General features: G+C 38.3%; 1 pseudogene; it reads left to right on the plus strand.

Annotated features, from left to right (window-relative positions):
- Positions 1–520: 520 nt before the first annotated feature.
- On the plus strand, positions 521–5,960 carry LOC109242611 (annotated as a pseudogene).
- The last annotated feature ends 17,929 nt before the right edge of the window (positions 5,961–23,889 follow it).

The following is a 23,889-nucleotide window of genomic DNA, read 5'->3' on the forward strand; positions in this document are numbered from 1 at the left end:
AATTTAAAAAAACAAATCAAAAAAGTTTAAATTAAAGATCATATTGTTGTACTCTTTCTTCATCTAGTCCACTACAACCCCAATAATAGATAATAAAATAAAAAGTGAAAGTGCATGTTACTCCAAAAATAGCTGCAGATTAAGACAAGAAAAAAAATACGCCAACCACAAAAGGAAATACCCAAGAAAAAATAATACTTCCTTTGTCTCAAATAATCAGTCATTTTAAAAAAAAAAAAGTTACGTGATTGACAAGAGTGAGTTGTTCTAGTAGTGAGCACCTTCCACTTTCAATCAAGAGGTTGTGAGTTCGAGTCAACCCAAGAGCAAGGTGGGTAGTTCTTGAAGGGAGGGATGTCGAGGGTCTATCGGGAACAACTTATACTGGATTGTTATTGTTGTTGTTGTTGTTGTTGATTATATACCTTAAGATATAAATAAGGATAAAATAATTTAAACTCCCTCGTAATTAAGATTTTCTTAAATAGCATATAAAAGACCAAAAATAACATATAAACGCATGGAGTAATAATGAAGGTAGGAGCGCACGTGCCACTTTATTCCATTTTTCTCTTTTACTTCTTAGGTTAATCATTTCTTTTCTGTTTTGTTATAATTATCTATCACACAAACTGTTTTAGTGCATAGTTTTCGCGTGATTTAAAAATTTAATCTACCGGTTAGTCATACTGGTGTAATGGTGCTCTAGGTAAAAGTTTAGCCGTATTTGGTTATTTATATAATATCAATAAATATAAAAAAAATTATATATATATATATATATACATATTAATTACATAATTATGATTTATTAATATGTTTTTACTTAATTTTTAATTATAATTAAATTATTGAATAAGTGTTACCGGTGTTCTACCACTAGTCCACTAGAACAGTAGAACCGTCACTAAAGTCACTAAGCTATGCTTTTGGATGATGTTAATGAGATTTAACAACAAGCTCAGTGAAAACTCACAAGTGGATCTGGGGAGGATGAAGTGTACACCTTACCCCTAACCTAATAAAGGTAAACAGGCGATTTTTCGAAATATAATATAGAAAGTTAAAAACTGGATTTTGCTTTATACGTACAATATAATTTTCAGAGAAAGACCTTTCCGCCCTCTAAAATAAAGGTAAACAGGTTGTTTTCTGAAATATAATATAGAAAGTTAAAAACTGGATTTTGCTTTATACGTACAATATAATTTTTAGAAAAAGACCTTTCCGCCATCTAAAATAAAAGTAAACAGGTTATTTCCGAAATATAATATAGAAAATTAAAAACTGAATTTTGCTTTATACGTAGAATATAATTTTCAGAGGAAGACCTTTCCGTCCTCTAAATCTGCCCGAGTGCCATGTTCTTTACTGTTTGAAGGTAAAAACAAAAATTATAATCTCGAAACTAAGCCACTTATGTCGATAACGAAAAGATAAACCAAAAGTAAAAATAAAAAAATAAAAATAAAAAATTGAGATCCAATTAGTAAATGGTTAGGAAATCTACTCTTGCTTATCTTTTGTTAACCTAACAATTAGTAAATGGTTCAACTGCAGTGAATCAATTTGTGACCCAGTAACAACTGATGAACAAAAACATGGTGCTCCATTTTTATGTACTGCCCCCTTAAAGGTATGTCTAACAACTTATATTTCCATATTAACGGACTTCCAATTATCTTGATTTATAATTTTTTTTTTTTTTTTACAGTTCAAATTTGCAAATTACAACAATGTCAATTACGCAAAGACTGGGGAAACTTCACTTAAGTTCCGGTTAATTAACCAGCGTGGGGATTTCTCATTTGCCTTCTTCTCTGGCGGTTTGTCTAATGTAAGTATATTTCTCTCTCTCTCTCTCTCTCTCTCTCTCTCTATATATATATATATATATATATATATATATATATATATATATATATATATATATTTCTCTTTGCTGACATTGATTTTGTTATTGTTGTGTTGACATTTGAATTTCTCAATGTACTTATGCTCTCATTTCGATTACCAAGGAGTGTGGTGTGATCAAGGGCAGATTTATAGGCAAAATTATGGGGCACTTGACCCATGGTAAAAGGGCAGCCCGGTGCACTAAACTCCGATCATGCGCGGGGTTCGGGGAGGGCCAGACCATGACCCATAGTCTTTTTTGTAAAATTAGATAATTTATGTATATATTTTCTAAAATTGGTATAATATTAACAAATGTTGGCACATATGTTCCAAGAAGTTTGAATGGTGTACTTAGTTGAAGGTTGAGTTATTTACCAAGAGGAGTGGATATCATTCTCACTTATTACATTTTTTCCTCCTTTTTTTAGTAGTACACTCGTGTACTAGAAATCCTAGATCCGCCTCTGGATGTGATGGTAAAGGTTTCCCACTCATAACTCGAGGTCTCGGTTTGAGTCCCGAGAATGAAGTTCTCGTTAGTAGCGAATGCTAAAATACCCTATTCATACTGTCAGAGTATATAACTTAAATCCATTTGAAATTAGGAAACTTAACTGAAGAATGATATATCAGATGTGATTGATTATACTTGAAACTTTTGTATATTAGCTTTAACTTTATAAATAATCCGAAAGTCTAGTTAAGAAAGGTATTTTCCCTTGTTTTGTTTAAAATCAAGTGTGTTAGTTGACAAGTAATTGAGAATGATTATAAATTGGAATTAGCAATGAAACTCAAACTATTGGGGTAAGTACTTGAGCTTTGTAGGACATTTTACTTCATGCCAATGATCATTATGGTTTCTGTTTCTGCTATACTTTATAGGAACTTTCTTGAGACTTGGATTTGAACTAATAGATTGATATGTATGTTACAGCCTAAGTTGATAGCCGTCTCAAATCACATTGCGTTTGCCAATCCGAAAGCACCTCTTTATCCGCGTCTTGCTCTTGGGAAGTCATGGGATATAGTAAGTTGTATCTTGCTGTGATTTTTTCAGCATATTCTTTTTCCCTTAAGATATGCCTGTCCTTTTTTAAGCGATATGGTCTTTGGTAACAATGGGACCAATTTACAGCTCAGGTGGAACCAATAACATCGAAAGTACCTTTCATGATTGCGAGGTATGTTCATCATCAAGAATTCCTTTGTGATTGTGGATAGTCTGCTTTTAATTATTTGATATTGTATTTCATATAGTTCTTGTTCTTCTAAGCGTCTACGACGAAAATTTGTTTTTCAGTGGTAATCATGAAAGAACTTGGGAGAACAGCGGATCATTATACACTGGTCTGGACTCCGGTGGAGAATGTGGTGTACCAGCCGAAACATTATACTACGTTCCAGCAGAAAACAGAGCTAAGTTCTGGTATGTGATTCATGTAGAACACATACATTCTTTTTGGTAGTGATGATAATATGTGGAAAGATTATAAGAGCATTGGACAAGAAAAAAGCATAACTTTAAAAATCAATAGACTAATAACAGTATAGAAGTTTACTAATCCGCTTTCTTATTATCATATGTATAAGGGGACTAAATATAGATAACTAGAACTTTATGCACCCATATGAACCATATGGGTGCATAAATATAGATAACTAGATGTCAGTGTTGTTAAAATTAATTTTGCTCTAGGTACCTTAAGTTCCTGAAGTTAAGTACGGCTGCGCGCTGCCCGTTCCTTAAATTGCAATATTTGCATGTGGATTAAAAATTAAATAGTTTTTGAGTTTGATTGACATTGATTCACTTAATTGTAGATTTGTTCAATTTTTCTATATTCATATTCTTGATATGATCATTTCTTTAATAAAATATGCATTTTAGTTGCATTTTATGCTTAAAGCTCGGATAGACATTGGTGCTTTCCTTTGCTTGTCGCCTTTGACAACACTGCTAAGAAGTCCGAAACAGATCCTTTGCATATTTAAGAAACATCATTGTCTTCTCTGTTAGAGATTTCGCTTCAATATTACATCCGATATGCCATCATTGAAAGGCAGAGGAGTAAGATAAAAATTTGCAATGGAAAATTCAGTATTGTATCAGCTAGCACTAGAACAGGATACCGGATGGACTTGCCTTACCAGCACATTACTGCTTTTAACTTCATCGCCGAATTGACTTTTTCTATTAATAAGTTAAAATCCTAGAGTATAGTCCTTGAGAAGGTGGCTGCCTTCATTTAACTAGTGTGTCATGTTGCTTTCCCTTGTTTTTGCTTCTCTTTACATGCTTTTCTTTAGTCGAGGGTGTCTCGGAAACAGGCTCTCTACCTTCACAAGGTAGGGCTAAGGTTTGGGTACACACTACCCTCCTCAGACCCCACCTGTGGGACCACACTAGGTTTGTTGTTGTTGTTATTGTTGCAGTTTAATTTAATCAACGTGTCGATTTTCACATGGAGTGTGTATCTCGTTGACAGGTATGCAGCCGATTATGGCATGTTCCACTTCTGCATAGGAGACACTGAACATGACTGGAGAGAAGGATCTGAACAATACAAGTTCATTGAGGAATGCTTTGCATCAGCGAATAGGCACAAACAACCATGGTTGATTTTCTCCGCTCATCGTGTTCTCGGTTACTCTTCCAATGATTGGTATGCTAAGGAAGGCTCATTTGAAGAACCTATGGGAAGGGAGCACTTACAAAAACTCTGGCAGAAATATAAGGTTGATATGGCATTCTTTGGACATGTCCATAACTATGAAAGAGTTTGCCCAATTTATCAGGTATTCAATTATATTTCTACACATAAAGTGGGTATTATAGGACTATGATTTATTTAGGCAAATGCCGTACATGTAGAATTTGCATAATTTTTGCTCTTGCTGGGACTATTTACTGATTTCGACCGAAGGGCAGCCTTGGAGCAACGGTCAAGTTGTCTCCATGTGACCTATAGGTTAGGGGTTCGAGCTGTGGAATCAGCCACTGGTGCTTGCATCAGGGTAGTTTGCTTACATAACACACCCCCTTGGGGTGCGTCCCTTCTCCGGACCTTGCGTGAACGCGAAATGTTCTGTGCACCGAGCTGCCCTTTTATTTATTGATTTCGACTCTACTTGATCTGACACATTTTTCTTATTTTTAACATAATTCAATTAGTGACAAAAGCTCACTACTCTTTTTGGTCCTCTCTTCATACTATATGTACTAGAATTCGATCATTCTCCTTTTCTCTATGTGGCATTTCTATGGAGTTGTACAACTTTATTGTATCTATCGATGCTGCAGTTTATATACTTGTACTTGTTTTCATGATTTTAGTATTTAATGTGAAGAACACATCGTTATTTCTTCATATTGCTAGTTTTAACGTTAACATTATCTAAATAATGAGTTTGGATAGCCACATCTAGTTAAAAAATTTCTTGGAATTTTTGTTGAAACCATAAACCTTTTCCTATTAAACATGCACAACCCTTTGAAAGTAAAAGAACTAGAATTTGCAGCAATATTGGAAATGATATTGTTATTTCACTCACTCATTTATTGTTGTCAAATTGTTGTATGGGCAGAATCAATGTGTGAACAAGGAAACGTCACACTAAGGCATAGTGAACGGAACAATTCATGTTGTTGTTGGTGGCGGAGGAAGCCATTTGAATAAATTCACCACCATTAACACCACATGGAGTGTGTTCAAAGATTATGACTATGGATTTGTCAAACTTACAGCATTTAACCAATCTTCCCTTCTCTTTGAGTACAAGAAGAGCAGAGATGGAAAGGTGTATGATTCTTTTACAATCTCAAGAGATTATAAGGATGTCTTAGCTTGTGTCCGTGATGGTTGTGAACCAACTACTTTGGCTGATTAAACTCATGTGTGTACAATTTATGTAGCAAGGAATAAGTATTAGTATGTGAAAGAGTAGGGGTAAGGTCTGCGTACAGACTACCCTCTCCAGACCCCACATATTGGAATCAAACTGGATTTATTGTTGTTGTTGTTGTTATTATGTGAAAGAGTACCTTTAAGTTGGTTGTAGAGCTATTAGTATTTTCCCTCTCTTGTTATGTTTCCATTCCATGTCTTTCAAGTTGCCTCTTGTTAAGTGGATGTAATTATGTAAACCACCAGCTTTTCTTAATTTCGAAAACATATACCTTATGGGAGGAAGTCATTTCTTTTACAAATATCTCAACTCTAACTCTGTATGACTTATTTAAGCCATTACAAAAATAGGATCATCACTTTTAATATTTAATTTTTATTATTAGAATACTATTCAATTTGTAAACATTGTTATCCATCTTTCGTTAATATCTTTGGGATGGGAATCTTGCATAAATGTTCCAAATAACTCCCAACTTATCAACCTCTAGTCATTAATTATAGACTTACCAAAATTAGCTAAACATACATAAAAATTAAAAACCCAAATAAATAAGGTTCTTTCTCTCTAAGAATCACACGCAAAGATCTTCTTCCATATTTTAAACATAATTAGCAACATTATATGCAAAGACGGAAAGGAAATTTCATGGATGAGGTAGCAAATAAGGTGATGAAATACAAAAAAAATATAGATACAAGATTCCAAAAATATAGGCAAAAAAAGGTCATTTTTCAATGGGTATAGTTGAAATTCATTGAAAACATATAGATGCGTCAATATACAAAATCTGAGGAAGATTAGAGGTGATTTGGACTGATTTGGCATCAAAATTCGTAGTTAAAATCGAGTTCAAAAATGCTTCTGCGACACATGTATCAACATGTATCACGCATATATCTCACACACATGTATATATGGATATACATATGATACAAATATGATACATATGTGATACCCAATGTGATACACATCACTATTTTTTTGACGTTCATCTTCTAATTCAAACCACCTCAAAACTCCAAATCATCCCAAAACTGAGATACGGACTCCTTAAGATGTGCTCAATCTATTCTAATAACACCCACTCAAAAGAAAATAAATATCTGACCTTCTTTTGTTACAAATAATTAATTGGCTAATATCGATAATATTTAGCTAATATTAGTAATATTTTTTGAATTAGTTAATTTTTATAATAAGCTACTTATAAGGGAGTTTAAGAGCTTTACCCACAAAAACTAAACTAATTACCCTTACCTACCCATTAGTTTTTCTACCCACCAAATTAATTACCCTTCTTATCCATAGCAGCTTTAGTGGATAATATTATTAGTGAAAGGAGAAAGGGGAATCGTAATTGTGGCTATGCTTTCATAAAGTTAAATGGAAAGTCATAAGAGGCTATTGTTAAACCATGAAACATTACATAAAGAGGAGGGAAGCGAGAACCTAAGAAAGCAAACAAGAGGTGAAATTGTAGGCTGCCCATAAAATTTAAGGATCGAGAAGAGAGAAATAATTATTATTTTCATCATCTACTTCTAATACAATAAATAACATCTCCATGGAATTACATCTAACACCTCTTTGAAGAAAAAAAAAATTATAAAAAGCATGAGAACTTTGTTAAAATATTTAAAAAAGATCCAGTTAAAATTTTAAAAATTTAAAAATGACCCAATTATAACATCATATTGTATATTATGAAATATATTATTATAGTAAACTATATACTCTTGAATTATATATTATATACTAAAATAGCATACAATATATGAAAATGATGTTTTATGTTCTTCATTCATCATTATACTATTACATTAAAATAGTATACTATTATGGTATATTGTATACTATTACAATATACTATTGAAGTATATTGCACATTATTATAATATACCATTACAGTATATTATATACTATAATAGTATACAGTTGCATTACAGCATATACTCCTACAGTATATTGTATACCATAATAGTATATTGTTAGGTAACTGTGCTCTTCTTTGATTATTACAATATACCGTTGCAGTATATTGTATACTAAAATAATATATTATTGCAACATAGCTATATACTCCTACAGCATATTGTATACTGTAGCAATATACTATTAGGTAATTGTGTTCTTCTTCGATTTTCAGCTGAAAGATCCCATCTCAATCACCTCAAATCAACTTCAAATGTAATCAAATTTCAGTATGAATTTTCAGAAGGTACTATAAGCAATATTTAATAAAACACACTTTGAATCAAACAAGAAATCTTCAAAAATCAAAATTGAGCTTCAAGCCAACAATGGTGGATATTCAAACACATAAAAATTCAGATTTAGGAAGCTTACTCGAAGGTACTATAAGCAATATTTTATAGCACCCACATCGAATAAAACTGTAAATCTTCAAATAAAATTTCAAATTTAGGAGCTTCAAGCTTAACAATGGTGGGTCTTCATACACACATAAAAATCATAAGGAAAGGAGGTAGAGCAATAGCTTGGGTTGAACCTCTTAATGAACATTGATCTGGCAGAGAAGAACTATCCAATCAAGTCGACTACCAGGTAAGCTTCCCAAATTGCCCAAGCTATCCGTCTTTCGACTCAAGTCATCTTCCACCATATTGGCCTTTCTGGGATGATATAAAATGGTGATATCATAGTACTTAAGCAACTCTAACCATCTCCACTGCCGCAAGTTAAGATCCTTCTGTTTGAACAGGTGTTGTAGACTCCAGTGGTCGGTATAGACCTCACAAGGGACATCGTACAAATAGTGTCGCCAAATCTTCAAGGAATGAACAATAGCTGCTAATTCCAGGTCGTGGACATGATAATTTTTCTCATGTACCTTTAGCTTAGTAGATGCATAGGCAATCACCCTACCGTCTTGCATCAACACCGCGCCAAGGCCAACACACGACGCATCGCAGTACACAATGTAAGACCCCGAACCCATAGAAAACACTAATACTAGGGCTGTAGTCAAAGCAGTCTTGGGCTTTTGGAAGCTCTCCTCACACTCCTCGGTCCATCTGAACGGAGCACCCTTTTGGATAGCAATAGATGAGAAACCCTCTATGAAACGATGGTAATATCCGGCCAACCCAAGAAAACTCCGGATCTCAGTAGATGACGACGGTCTGGGCCAACTCTGCATTGCTTCAATCATCTTCGGATCCACCTTGATCCCCTCACTTAACACCACATGACCTAGAAACGCCACCGAATCAAAGCCAGAATTCACACTTTGAAAATTTTGCATACAACCTCGTTTCTCTCAAGGTCTGGAGCATAATCCTCAAACTACTCATGATCCTCACGGCTCCGGGAGTACGCCAAGATGTCGTCAATAAACACAATGACGAATGAATCAAAATAGGGTTGGAATACATTGTTCATCAAGTGCATGAATGATGTTGGTGCATTGGTCAGCTCGAATGACATCGCAGAACTCATAGTGACCATACCAAGTCCTAAAGGCAGTCTTCGGAATATTCGGATCTCGAATCTTCAACTGATGATACCCTGACTGCAAATCGATCTTTGAGAACACTTCGTCATCGTGTAGCTGATCAAATAGGTCATCAATTTATGGCAATGGATATCTGTTCTTCACTGTAACCTTGTTCAGCTTCCTATAATCAATACGCATGCGCATAGAACCATCCTTCTTCTTCACAAACAAGACTGGAGCACCCCAAGGTAAAACACTAGGCCGAATGAAGCCCTTATATAGCAACTCTTGAAACTGCTCATTTAACTCCTTCAACTCTGCTGGGGCCATACGATATCGCAGAATAGAAATGGGTTGAGTGTCCGGCAACAAGTCAATACCAAAATAGATATCCCAATCGGGCGACATGCCCAGAAGATCTACTGGAAATAAATCTGGATAGTCTCTCACTACCGAAACTGACTTCATGGTAGGAGTATCAATATTGACGTCTCTCACAAAGGCTAGGTATGCATCACACCCCTTCCCAACCATCCGTTGTGCCTTAAGGAAAGACACCACCCTGCTAGGAACATAATCCAAAATACCCCTCCACACCAATCGTGGTAACCCTGGCGTAGCCAACGTCACCGTCTTGGTGTAAAAATCAAGAATAGTATGATAGGGTGACAACCAGTACATCCCTAAAATAATGTCAAAGTCTACCATACTGAGCAACAATAGATTAAATCTGGTCTCAAAACCACCAATAACAACCAAACACGACTGATACATGCGATCAACAACAAATAGAATCTCTCATATGTGTGGACACAAATACAGGACCACTCAAAGAATCACGAGATATACCCAAATACGGAGCAAAGTAGGAGGATACATATGAATAAGTGGAGTCTGGACCAAAGAAGACTGATGCATCTCTATGACAAATCGGAACAATACCTGTGATAATTGTGTCTGATGCAACCGCCTCTGTCCTACCTGGAAAAGCATAACATCTGGTCGGGCCTCCCTTTTTAGAGTGACCCCTACCTGCCTGACCTCCACCTCTAGCTGGCTATGCAGGTGGAAAGGCAACTGGAGCAGTAACCATGGCCTGAGAAGTCTGGGACCCTGTGGAATACGTGGAGCCTAAGTGGTCGGCGGGGGTGCACCCTTCTGAGTCTAGGGCAGTCCCTCACCACTTGACGAGTATCACCATACTCAAAATAAGCTCTCGAAGGTCGTGGTTGCTGAAACTAGCTCGGGCCTGGTCGGCTAGACTGACCACTAAAAGCACCCCGTGCAGGAGGTACACTAGACAACGAAGGTGTATAATGAGCAACCTGAGGTCTGGGAGTAGCCGGAGCACCACTAGAAGTTGGAAATGCTGAATAAATTAGACGGATCACATAGCCTCTACCATGACGGGTTGCAACCGGGGCACGAGCATCACTATATCCTCCAGAATCACGAGGCCTCTTGGCCTTCATATCCTCCCTCTCCTGGCCCTACATACCCTCCAATCTTCGTGCGATCTCTACAACTTGCTGATATAGAGTATCTCTCTCCAACTCTCGAGCCACACTGAATATAATACCATAGCTGAGCCCCTCGATAAATCGATGGACTCGCTCTTTGACTGCGGAAACCAAGGCAGGCGCATGTTTGGACAACTCACTAAACCTGACAACATACTCTTGTGAGCACGTGATTTTTGCCCTATATGAATTACTCCCATAGTTTCAAAACAAAATAATTTCTTTTCATTATTTGCAATTTTGTGGATTTTTGTGGCATTTTCTGTTTGCAATTGTTTGTGCATGTTTATTTCATTTTAATTAAATGAAAAAATACAAAATATACGTGCATTTGCATTTAGGATTTAGTTTGACATTTTTTAATTAGTAATTAGTCATTTTATAAAAAGAAAATCACAAAAAAATGGTTTAATTTGCACCTTTAGTTTTAACTTTGATTTTAGGTGGTTTTTCTTTCAATTAGTTTTAATTATTTGTGATAATTATTATTTAGGATTAATTAGCATTTTTGATAGGTTAATTTGGTTTTATAATTTCCAATTTTCTCATCACACGGTATGGAGCGTACGGCTGAATGCCTCGAAGACCCATTAAAAGGAAGTAAGGACCAGTAGCGGGCATATACACAATTTCTTCAACAGGAAGCCAACTTAATGTCCACTCTATTTGCCCCGCAGTGATGGAGCGAAGGCGGGGTACCCAATCTCCAAACCCTTCTGGCAACTTGAACCCTGAAATCCTTGTGTCAAACTCTTCAATGCAACTTTTCTCAGCAGACCCATAACTCATATACCGAGGGCGGTGACACAGGTGCTCGATCATCCACATCTGTAATAGCAAATTGCATCCCTCGAAGAAATCTGCCCCAGCTCTACAAGCTGTAAGAGCTCGGTATATCTCAGATACTATCATAGGGGCAAGGGTGCTTTTGGCATTGATAATCAAAACTTTAACGACTCCAGCCACCCGCAAATCAATATTTCCATCTTTTCGGGGAAACACCACGAGGCCTAAGAAAGCTACCATGAAAGCGAAACGCCTATGCTTATCCCATTTTGCTCGGTTCCCTTTGCTACAAACCCCGCTTTCCGGATCGTTGAATCCTTCTACATGCCCGTACCTCTGGTATATAAAACGTAGAGTGGAAAAACAGTCCTCCAATTCGGAATATGGGACTCCCTTGCTTATTTTTAGCAAATCCATGAATTTGTGAGAGTTAACAGCCCTTGGAGCGATCAAATACTTATGCCTTAGACCTTCTGTACTTCCCATATAGCCTGCTATCTCTTCCAAGGTGGGTGTGAGTTCAAAATCCGAGAAATGCAAGACGTTGTGAGCTGGGTCCCAAAACGTAACCAATGCCTTTATGATGTCTGCCCCAGGCCTTATCTTCAACAAACCGGTGAGACCTCCCAAATGTAGCTTGACCTTATCTTGCTCCGATTTACCCAAATCCTCCCACCACATATGCAACTCCAAAGGGATCTTGTTCATGATTGTTACGGCAAACCTTGACCCGTGCTCATTCTGCACATTTATTAAAGTGATTTTAATTAAGAAAAAAAACTATGACTCATTTTGACTCAAAAGAATAACACCATTTTTTCAAAAAGTTTATTTCAAACTAAAACCCAGTTTTTGCAAATACGGCCTTTCAGCACTTCGGGGAAGAAGATTTTAAGGTTGTGCCTGCTAACTGGCCAAAAATTTAAAAAATGACCAAAGGTGATTGTTTTTGCAAAAACAGCCTTCCAGCGCCCTTTTAGGGACATTCGGCTATTTTGACAAGAATGGCATCACCTTACCTATTTACCATAAAAATAAAATTTTGCTCTTTTTGGGCTAATTTTGCAAAAGGGAAGTTGGACCTGATGAGGGTTGCCTACGTATCCCACGCCCTGTGGGAATCAAACTGGCGTAGTTCGGGCAAATAAAACAAAACCAACTATTTTGAAAACAAAACCTTTCTTTTTTTTTTTTTTTCATTTTTCTCAAAAATCCGGCAGAGTTTCAGTACCATTTTGGGCATTGGGTTTTCTTTCAAAACAGGTGATTACCTCTCTCAACCCTCACACTGCTATTTTCTTTCCCAAACTCTCCCTTTTATTTAAAAGCCGGTCAGCATGCAAATCCGAAGCAGATAAATGCACAAGTAGGATGCATCAGGATGGTCTGTTATTTTAGGTACACCTGTCCTAGATGGACCCAACCACTGTGTTGAGTCCCCTAAGTCAAAATGCACATGATGCAGATAAGCGTTCCTACTAGGGATCCGGCATGAGGCTGAGTTATTCTAGGTTTAAAATCTGGTTTTATTTGTTCTAGACCTGGTCTACCCGAGCGGACAACTCGAGCCGAGGGGGGCTGCGTACCGGTAACCAAAAGATCCTCCGGCTTTGCAACTTGTCCGAGCCTCGTCCTATTTTGAATATGACACTAACAGAAAGAAGTCACGACCAGCGTGCACTCCTCGGGAGGGAGAAGAGAAGGGTTTCGTAGCAGTTATATATACAGTTCAGATAATATCAAAGCGGTAAAAAACAACATTTAGCACATTTAAGCCCAAACATGTAATAAAAATCAGATAATAAATAAAGCCAAATACAACAATTATTCCAAGCTCGAATTCTCGAACCCTGAACCGAAGTTCTGGGTTTTTGTCCCCAGCAGAGTTGCCAGAGCTGTCACACCTCCTTTTTACCTACACCCCCCGGGAAGGGTATAATAAAAGGGAGTTTTTCCAATTAAAGGACAATCGAAACGGGATTTATTTAATAAAAGATTCAGAGTCGCCACTTGGGAGATTTATGGTGTCCCAAGTTACCGGTTCAAAAATCCCAAATCGAGGAAAAGAATGACTCTGTTTAACAGTCTGCGAACCAGAAATCCGGGTAAGGAATTCTGTTAACCCGGGAGAAGGTGTTAGGCATTCTCGAGTTCCGTGGTTCTAGCACGGTCGCTCAACTGTTATAATGTGGCCTATTATCTGATTTTAATGCATTTGTGAGCCTATGTGCAATTTTAACTTTTGACCGCTTTTATTTAATTATTTTTTTTAAGAAAGATTGCAACGCTATTTAAAATATGTTTCGGGCCACGTCACATAAATGCACCCGTAGCCCATAACACATTTTATCTAACATTGAGATTTGGATTTGGGTCACATAAATGTGCACCCGAGTTTAGGAAAGTAGATTATTAAATAACGCGCCTAAAAGCAACTACGCATTGTTGACTTTGTGAGGGCCATGGAATTTTGCTAAATGACACGCCTCGAATTTTAAGGATCAATACAATATTAATTAAAATGAGGGCCATGCAATTATCGCTTTTTTTTGGCACGGCGCACCTCGACTTATGCTAACCAAATGGTTTTTAAACTAATCCATGAGGGCTATGAACTACTATGTTATTGAATATGGTTCGCCTCGTTCTAAAAAACATTGACCTTCTTTTTTTAAAAACCAACTACAGGATTTCCAATTGCTTAAATTGTTGCCTAATGGGCTCGTTGAAAGTCAAAAGAAGGTACTGTTTACTTCTTAAGGAAAATGTAGGCCCAAACCAGACGAGGCCCGCTCGAATAAAATGCAAAAGGGGTCAGGGGGTCGAATCCGGGCAACCGCAGGAAGAAAATGTTCAAACTAAAGAAAAACGTATTTGACAACTGAATTTTAACTTTGTAGATTTCCAAGCTTGATATCGAATGACCACAAAACTAATGCTATAGAAACTAACCATTGGAGCATGGATCGAGATTTAACTAAGAACCAATTTAACATCCATTCACCATAGAATTAATACTTGTACAAACAAACATATTAATCCTATAGTCATTTTCATGCTCACATAATATTCCCTTTGTTCCATTTCCTACTTAAACCATGACATTCAAACTAGTACCTGCTTTACCACACATAACTGCTTAACCAATAAGACCATATGAGAAAACCAGCTTGACATGTTTGCTTTTGGATTTCCTGTAACTATTCAAGCATAGAATAAGGAGACTAACAATTCTACTGTGATGGTCATGAGGCACATCCTAAACTCATTGAAAACAATCAGCCATAACCCCTACCCGATTATCAGAAAACTAAGCTTACTAACAAGGCTTAAACTGGTTGAATCAATACATAATCAGCAAGCTAATACTTGCCTTTTAACCAATTCAGATGGAAAAAGAGTTAAAACAGCTGCTAGCCCTTGATAAGTCAAGCAAGAATCCAGGATAAACAAACAACTAAATCAAACTTTGATGCAACAAACCTAACAATTTCAAGCTCATATACAATGACAAAAGCTAACTTGNAGTAAACTACAGCTGAAACCTAAAGGAGTGAACACATGCTTTAAACTTCTTTTTATTTTTCATTGCTTCAGATCTACATTCACAACCAATGGAGCTTTAAGTGTGTACCTAAAATTGAGGGAACAAATAAATAAAGAAGGATCAGCAGTCCGAAAACAGCAAAGATCGACAACAGCAACAACACAGCCCAGATTTAGTGATTGAAACCAGAAAATTGACTCAAAATCCAATGGAACAGTAGTCTTCAACACAATTTGATAAAAAAAAAACCTTCCAAAATAATATCAAACCAGCTCAAATCCCATCACTGCACAATGTTGTTTTCAGAACTTAACAAAATCAGATATTACTGAAGCTCAATGGAACAATGGAGAAATTTTTTAACCGTTTGTATTTTTCTGATTTCTATCTCCGAATTAGAGTGCTAATGGCCGCTCAAAAAGAAGGGAAAGAGGTCTTTATATAGGCATGCGTAAGGCAGCCCTAGTCCAGCTAGCCAATTCCCTCTTTACCCCTTCTTTCTTGATTGTTTTACCCTTTTTACCCCTTTAAAAATATCTGAAAATTACTGCTCCCTAACAGACTCATGCTCATCTTATCCTCTAGAAGCTTCTCCCTAACAGAAATGATTCTTTCATAACCTAAAATCCCTGAATTACCCTTTGCCCAATCAATTATTACTACCCTTACCCCTTCCTTTGAGACCCCCTAAAGTTCCTGAAGTGTGACAAACAGGACTTCTCAAATGCAAAAGCTTTAAACAGATCAAAGATGAAATTCTTAAAAAAAACAAAAATGCAGAACTTCTGATAATTGGAAATAAACAAAACATGAATCCAAACACACATGCACTCACAGGATCATTAAACCAATAATTAAACAGAACTATAATCACAAAATTTATCGTAATTACACTAAGCAATGATTTAAACAAATTTTAAACCTAAATTGACTGACAAAAACATTCAAGCTTATTAATCACAACAATTAAAACAAAAACAAACAGACCAAGACTTATATAGCAATCAATAGGAGAACAGGACCAACCCTAATTCGAACCCAGAACGCGAATCGTGAATTTCAACCCAAGGGAAAGGGGGTGAGGAAGAAGATGAATCAACTGAAAGAAAAATCAAAAGGAGTGAAGAAACCCTTACCTATTTGAACAGAATCGAACCCCGGACTCGAACCATTGATTTCTTCCCCAATAATGTCACTCATTTGTTCTTGGCAAGAACAAATAAGCAGCGTTATTGAGGGACGAAACCAACCCAAACTCGAGAAAGACCCTTATGCACCAATTTAGGGTTTGGAATTCTGGAACCCTAGATTTAAAATTCGAGCAGTTTTGGGGGTATTTGAGAGAAAGTGAGTGTGGATTTAGGGTAAGGGGGGAGAGGAGGTTATAGGGTGTGATTTTAAGGCGATTTGGTGGTGGCGCCGCCACCAGAGAAATTGTGGCGGCGCTAGGGTTCCTGGTTTCAAATCAATATTCGAAGGATTCGGGGGAGTTTTGAGGGAAACTGGTTGTGGATTTGAGATGAGGAGGCAAAGGAGAAGCTATGGTGTTAATTTCATGGTCATCGGAGACTTGCCGCCGCCGTGGGGCGATTCCCGGCGGCGGCTGACGGCGGCGTTACAGGGGAAGGTGAGAGACGGGTGGTGGGGGGGTTCTGAGAGAGGGGGGTGGGTGACGTTCAGACAATTATATATCCGCCTTCCCCACTTCTGAGCCGTTAGATCAAAAGATCCTCGACGGCTCAGATTAATTCCAATCTAAACGGGCTCGTTTAACTGGGGGACGGGAATGGACCGGGTTTCTGGAACGGGTATGGGCCGATTTTTGATGGGTATTGGGGCAAATGACTAGGCTGGGCGGAATTTAATCAAGACAAGCCCAATTCAATCTAATTTCCATAATTCTTTTCCCTCTATTCTTTTTTTTTCAAAATTAAACTAAAATCTAGATTAAAATACCAACCGTCAAGGGAAATATCTTCAGACTACGTGCCAGAATATGTTGAAGACTGGCCGGAGAGATTCAGGCTAAGAGATACCCCTCCACAATCACCCACTGCCCAAGCACCAGAGCATATTCCCACTGAGGCGTCTGAGGGCTCAGCAGCCTGCAGTGGTGATTACTCCACCTCTCCCACAACTTCATTATCCGGGGAAGGTGCAGACGGAGGTGAGGAGGAAGTACAAGGGGATGAGGAGATAGATGAGGGTGGTGAGCCTCAGGTGGGAGGCATTGCCCGAACTAGAAAGCCAGAGGTTTGGCGAGATAGGTTTGTAAGTGAGGTAGCATACCATAAGTTTAGGGAGTGGTGGCCGGTGAGAAAGTTGATACCGGAGCGGAGTTTCATTGACAGAGATCTATTACCCCACAACCCTGACGTGCAGAGACAGTTCAGAACTAGAGTGGGTTGGGAGTACTTTTTAGATGACTCTGTGGACGCCAACGAACACATGGTCAAAGAGTTCTATTGCAATGTAGCCCACATCAAAAAGGGCTCCAAAGTGACCAAGGTGCGCAACAAGACAATGTTGTTTGATGGGAAATACCTCAATGAATACTTGGGTTTCAATGAGGAGGATAAGACTCTATATATGGCAAAGTTGGAGATGGGCGAGGAGGTCCGTCCATGGTTAGCTCAGTACCTGGCAATCCGAGGTACCATTCCTGAATGGTTGACTGCTGGGGTGAAAATATTGAGGAGGACCCTGAACTTTGAGGCGAGGGTTGGGAGCCATTTGTTTGCAGCCGGTTGGATCCCACTACGCATGACCAGACCCTTCCTCTCCACCGGGCTATTTTAGTTGCTTCTATTATGGTGGGATACCCCATAAATGTGGGGAATGTGATGTCCCGCATTATCTCATTAGTGGGAGTGGAGCATGACCGGAACTACCCTTTCCCAAGCACCCTCACTATGTACTTTCGGGACTTGGAGGTGGCCAAGAAGCCCTACGACGTCAAGGTCAAGGCGACAACCTCATTCTCCTGGTATAGCTTGAAGGGGAATGACAACCCCAAGGACAAGAACTACAAAGCCCCTACTTCTGCCCCAACTGGCTAGTCTGAAGAGCCAGTTGTGGTAGAGGTCCCTGCTGAGCCTACCTCCATTTCTGCTGATATGCCTCCCGGACCTTTCACATCTTCAGCCATTCCTCCTGGACCTTCCACATCAGCAGGCCCGGATATCCCATCTAGCCAGGCCCATCCTATCACTGCCCACCGATTGAGTCAGACACTTTAAAGTATCAACAACTGGATGTATACTGCTTCATCCAAGTTGTCCACCTTAACCACCACTATTGCAGCTCAGTCGGCACCTCAGCCAGCACAGGTCCCACAATCCATAGAGGATGCTTTGAAGGAAATTCTTGAGAACCGGAAGAAAATGCGCAATACTCAGAATGCATTGGCAAAGGCAGTTGATTCACATATCAAGGCTCTTAAGGAGCTTGCTAAGGAGCATAAGAAGCTGTGAAAGACACGGGCTTCAAAAGAGTCCGTAAAGGAGCTGCGGGCAGATGTTGACAAGTTGAAGGCAGACCAGCTGCCTTTAGACCTATTGTTTGAGGACCCTGTTCTAGTAGTTGAGCCACAGCCGGAGCAGACCCAGAGGCCTCCGAAGAGGAGGAGGACGATCCCTAGAGCAGATGATGCTATCATCCAGTTGGCGGACCCACCGGAGGCTTCCTCCAGTCAGCCACAGGATGTACCAGTTCCAGAGCCTGTCCAGGTCCAGGCCCAGGTCCCAGTAGCAGCAGAGCAGACCACCGGGAATCAGTCTGAGGTTCCCGCGCACACAGAGGACCCAGGGACCACCCATTATCCTATGCAGATAGACACGGCTTAGGGAGTCCTCTATATCCTTTTTCTATCTTTTTGGTACTTATTTGGACTAGTTGGCATTGGGGACAATGCCAGCTTTTATTCGAGGGGGTGCGCCCTTCATTTTTGGATGGCTGTATATATTGATACCATTTTATGCTTTCTTGATTTTCATTTGGTCTGTATATAATTTTATATTTAGTTACTTTTATCGCACTTTTTATCTTTCCTTTGGTTTGTATAAAGTTACATTTCATTGTATATATTCATCCCGTCTATTGTATATTCAAATCCCCTCTTGTATATATTTATTCTATTTTTCGCAAAAAAAATTTGTTTTTAGCTTCTTATTTGTGATTCGTAGCTTTTTGTTTTTGAAATTTGTAATAAGCCTTTGGTTTTCTTAATGCCACGGTTCTTTCCAAAGGTGGAGTGTTGTGTGAACCGGGTGGCTCTTCCAAATGATAGATGGTGTGACAACCTTCTTAAGGGTTTGAGTCCGTTTTTCTTTTTGTTTTTATAGTTTGTAGTTCAGGGTACCTCAAGCAAAGCTTCACGTGGGCCTAGCACATTTGCCTTTGATCTTATGGTCAAAAGCAAATTGTTGTGTTTAGGATGGTGAAAGTCGTGGCCTTGAGACTCTTGTGTTGACTGATAACCATCAAGTGGTTTTTCGGGACCATTATGTGCTCAAATCGTATCTAAGGCCGTTGTGGGCCCCCGACTCTATGTCTTTAGCAATCCCTTAGCTTGTGTGGTGAGTAATTGAATTGCAAGTCCAAGTCCCGAGCCATTGGTCTAGAACTTTCCCTGAATGTTTGTTGAGGCGAAATCCTAAGTGAATTTGACTTGAGACGTGATTATAGGCTCTCCTTGATCCAAATGATAGATTGAACAATTCCCTAGACTACCAATGATAAGATCCCTAGTTAACCCTTTTGAGCCTTAGACCTTTTTCTTTCAAGAACCATGATACAAGCTTATACCCGTTCTAAAAGATACCCTCTCTTGGCACCCAAATCTTTCCTTTAGCACATGGCAAAAGTATAAGTTTGGGGGGAGAGACGAGGATTGCAACAAAGTGGTAAAAAGGCACAAAAGTGAAGAAAAGGAAAGGCAATGAAAAAGAAAGAAAAGCAAAAAGACAAAAAGAAACTTCAATGTGAAAAAGAATGAAAAGGGATTCAAGAAAAGCAATGAAAAAGAAAGAAAGGTGTGGAAAGTTGAAAAAGGAGAAAAGGTTTGAAATGCATAAGAAAGAGTGACAATGTGTCTCTCTAACCCCTTAGAAAGAAGTGAAATGACTCAAAGAGTCAAGTGAATTGTGCCAAATGAATCAAAAGAAGTGCTTAAAGGAAGATGGAACCCACTTGAATAAAAAAAATAACAACATGACCTACCCTAAAGCAAAAGCCATCATAATGACTCCACAAAAGCTCTATATGATCTTGAGTTGAATGAAGGTTACATTAGTGGATACTTACATAAGGGGCAAGCATATGGTACCTAGAGCCGGACTTGTGACCTTTCCTTGAGAGAGATGAGTGAATTCTCATTAACCTCGTTGTGTGTGCCACTATTCTAAAGGTGAGGTTTGCTTAGGGAGAGTTGAGGATGTGTGAGTTTAGGTTCCACAATGACCAAAGTAATTGAAAGAGTTCTTTGATGTGTTGAGTCAACTCTTGATGCTCTTGTGTCGCACTGGATCCATGGTTTTCAAAGGTTAAATGTTGTTAATGATTCATTTGTATTGAGGGCAATTATTAGTCCCAATTGAGACTAGTTGAGGTTACTTTAGGATAGCTGAAAATTCTTGGATTTTACCTTAAGGGGTGGGTCTCATTTTGTTTGCTTGAGGACAAGCAAAAGCTTAAGTTTGGGGGAGTTGATAACTAGGGATTTTGACGTGTTTCATGCTCCGTTTTGCTTACGCTTTGATTATAAATTCTTACAAATTAGACCCAAAAAGCTCATAAACGGTGCTTGATTGCAGGTTTGATCAACAAAGTGACGAGATGTCAAATATCGGCTCAAAAGGAGTGAAACCTGCACAAGTATCAAAGACAAAGAGAGCTTAGGACAAACTAGCCTAGTGCAGCCGCAGTCCATTCTATGCGGTCCGCACTAGGGAGATTCAGAGACTGGATTTTTAGGCATCAATGCAATGCGGTCGTAGTAGACATTGTGCGGCCCGCGCTGAAGACACCGCGGCCGCACCACCATTTTATGCGGTCCGCGGAAGCAAACTTCAGAGAGATGTCAAGTGCCAAGGTTCAAGACTGTGCGGTCCACGGTCGTGTTTGTGCGTACCGCGCTAGTCCCCTCCGCGGCCGCAGTCCATTCTGTGCGGGGGAGCCTGGGTTCAGAGAGTGATTTTTTATAGTAAAGAGCCTAGTGCAGCCGCACGCCATTTTGTGCGGTCCGCACTGACCCCGCAGGGGCATTTTTGTCAAGTTTTTCCAGCTTAGTATGAATAGAATATTTTTCCATTTTTTAGGGTATCAGCTATTATCAGATATTCCAGAACAGTAGCTGCGCTCGTGAGAAGCCATTTTGTAGCCATTTTGGGCACTTTAACGTAGTTTTAGCAATTGAATCATTAATTTACTTCAGTAATTTAATATTATGTCTTTCTGTTCATCTATTTCTCTAATTTTATCTTCAAGCATGAGTAGCTAAACCCATTAGCTAGGATTGTGGCTCAACCCTAGTGTGGGTAATTGATGGGTGTTATGATTTAAGGTTAGATTGATTATGGATGTTTGTTATTTGGGTCAATTTTATGGTTTAATTTATGAATTAGTGGTTGCAAACACTAGTTTGTGCTAAGTTGACTTGGCTCTTCTTGAGAAAGAGAGACTAAGTCTCCAAATTGACCCAACAAGGAATTGGGATGGACTCAAGAGATTTGATAGTCCCAATTAAAGGGTTAAACCTCGAGAGAGTAATTATCCGACTTGAACTCTAGTTGCTCGGGCAAATATGCATACTCAATTGGTCTCGAGAGAGTCAATTGGGCAAAATCACTCTTTCTACCGAGAGGTGTAGAGTGGGTAGTATTGAGCAAGGGTTATAACATATTTTTCCGATCATGTCAATCGTGCCTTAGATGCAATTACCCGTCAATTAACCACCTAGGTGAAGGTCACTACCCTAGTGCCTTTTAAACTATTAGATATAACTTGTAGCAATTCTCGTTTAGCATAATTGAACTGCATTTATAATTAGTAGTTGATAATAGTAGAATATAAAGAAAAGACCAGAAATGATTGGAAGTGATATTTGGAACAATTACACAACTCTACTCTAGATAGATACTTGACTCCCTTCCTAGCTCCCTGTGGAAATCGATCCCGACCCACAAATTGGGTAAAAGCTATTGCGACCCTCTCTTCCTACTTTTTAGTAGTGCGGAGTAGGCAGCGATCAGCTCCCCCCTCAAAATCACGTCTTAGGATGTATTATAGTGATTGGTGTTTGTATTGGCCGAATTTCCTTTTATTTTGGGTTGGAGAATCTTTTTTTTTTGCTCCGGTCCCGGTATGGCGAGGTGAACCTCGCTTTGCTTTCCGGGACTTTTCTGGTTTCTTCTGCTCCGGTCCTGGTCTGGCGAAGTGAACATCGCTTCGCTTCCCAAGACTTTTCTCTTCGCTCTTTTTTCACAAATTTTTCTCTTATTTGATCCTTTTTCTGCATAAGTTTGTTCCTTCACATAAAAAATACGTAATGAACATTTTTTCACTTCAAAAGCGGTATAAACTCCCGTAACTCACACAAGAATTAACACACAAACACACTCAAAACATGCACTTTTCATTATTTATCAATGACTACTAAAATTATCCCCAGTTCATCACAAGTCACTAACTTTGTCTTGAGATGCCCCAATTATTTTCTTTATGAGGAGGGAGTTCGGGTCTTTAATATATATCAATTAAAATTCTAGCTTAAGTTTCAATGTTATGTCTTTGGACTAGGGGTGTTCGTCGGTCGGTACGATACGGTATTTAGATATTTCGGTTCGGCATTTTCGCTATTCGGTTTCTTAAAATGCAATACCAATACCGTACCTAACTAAATTCGGTATGGTTCGATTTTTCTTCTTTTGGTTTCGGTTTATTCGGTTTAGTAACTTCGATTTATTCGGTTTGAATACTAACTAGTGCATAGAGTCATAGAATGTAATACTCTGAATTAAAGTACTCAAAAGCACAAAACTAAAAATATTTGTTGATAAAAGTTTTGTCCAAAAGTAGCAAATATCAACTTAGAGAGAGAAAACTATACATAAAAGAATAAATTTGATCATTAGAAATGTCTTATTACTTACTTAGAGTTAATTGATGAACTTAGAGAATAAAGGAAAGAAAACTTTTAGATTTTTATATTTATGCTATAACTAATAATATGTGTATTGTGTAATATAACATATATTTCGGTACGGTATCGGTATTTCATTTTAAAATACCAAATACCAATATTTTTTAAAACTTAAACCAAATACAATACCGAATATCAAAATATCGAATACTAAATATCAAAATTTTCTATTTCAATACGATAATTCGATATTTACCAAATTATGCACAGCCCTACTTTGGACGGTCACTAAAAATGACAGGCTATATGATAAGTCGGCTGCAAGTTTTTGCGATATGGTCCTGTACTCTCAAAAAGGGAATGTAATTAGGGGTGTGCATTCGAATCGGTTTATCGATAAATCGAATCGATTATTTTTTATCGGTTTATCGATTTATCGATTTCGATTTCGAAATTTTCCTTATCGAGTTATCGATTTCGATTTTGATTTTGTCCTCATCGATTATCGGTTTATCGATAAACCAATAAGATATACTAAAAAGATAAATATACCCTTATTCTATAATACCCTTTTCTCTTTTTTTTTTTTTTTTTATGTTTGTGTTTGTCTCCTCAAGCAATGAAGTTG

Source organism: Nicotiana attenuata, unplaced genomic scaffold (genome assembly GCF_001879085.1).
Source record: "Nicotiana attenuata strain UT unplaced genomic scaffold, NIATTr2, whole genome shotgun sequence".
In the NCBI taxonomy this organism is placed as follows: domain Eukaryota; kingdom Viridiplantae; phylum Streptophyta; class Magnoliopsida; order Solanales; family Solanaceae; genus Nicotiana; species Nicotiana attenuata.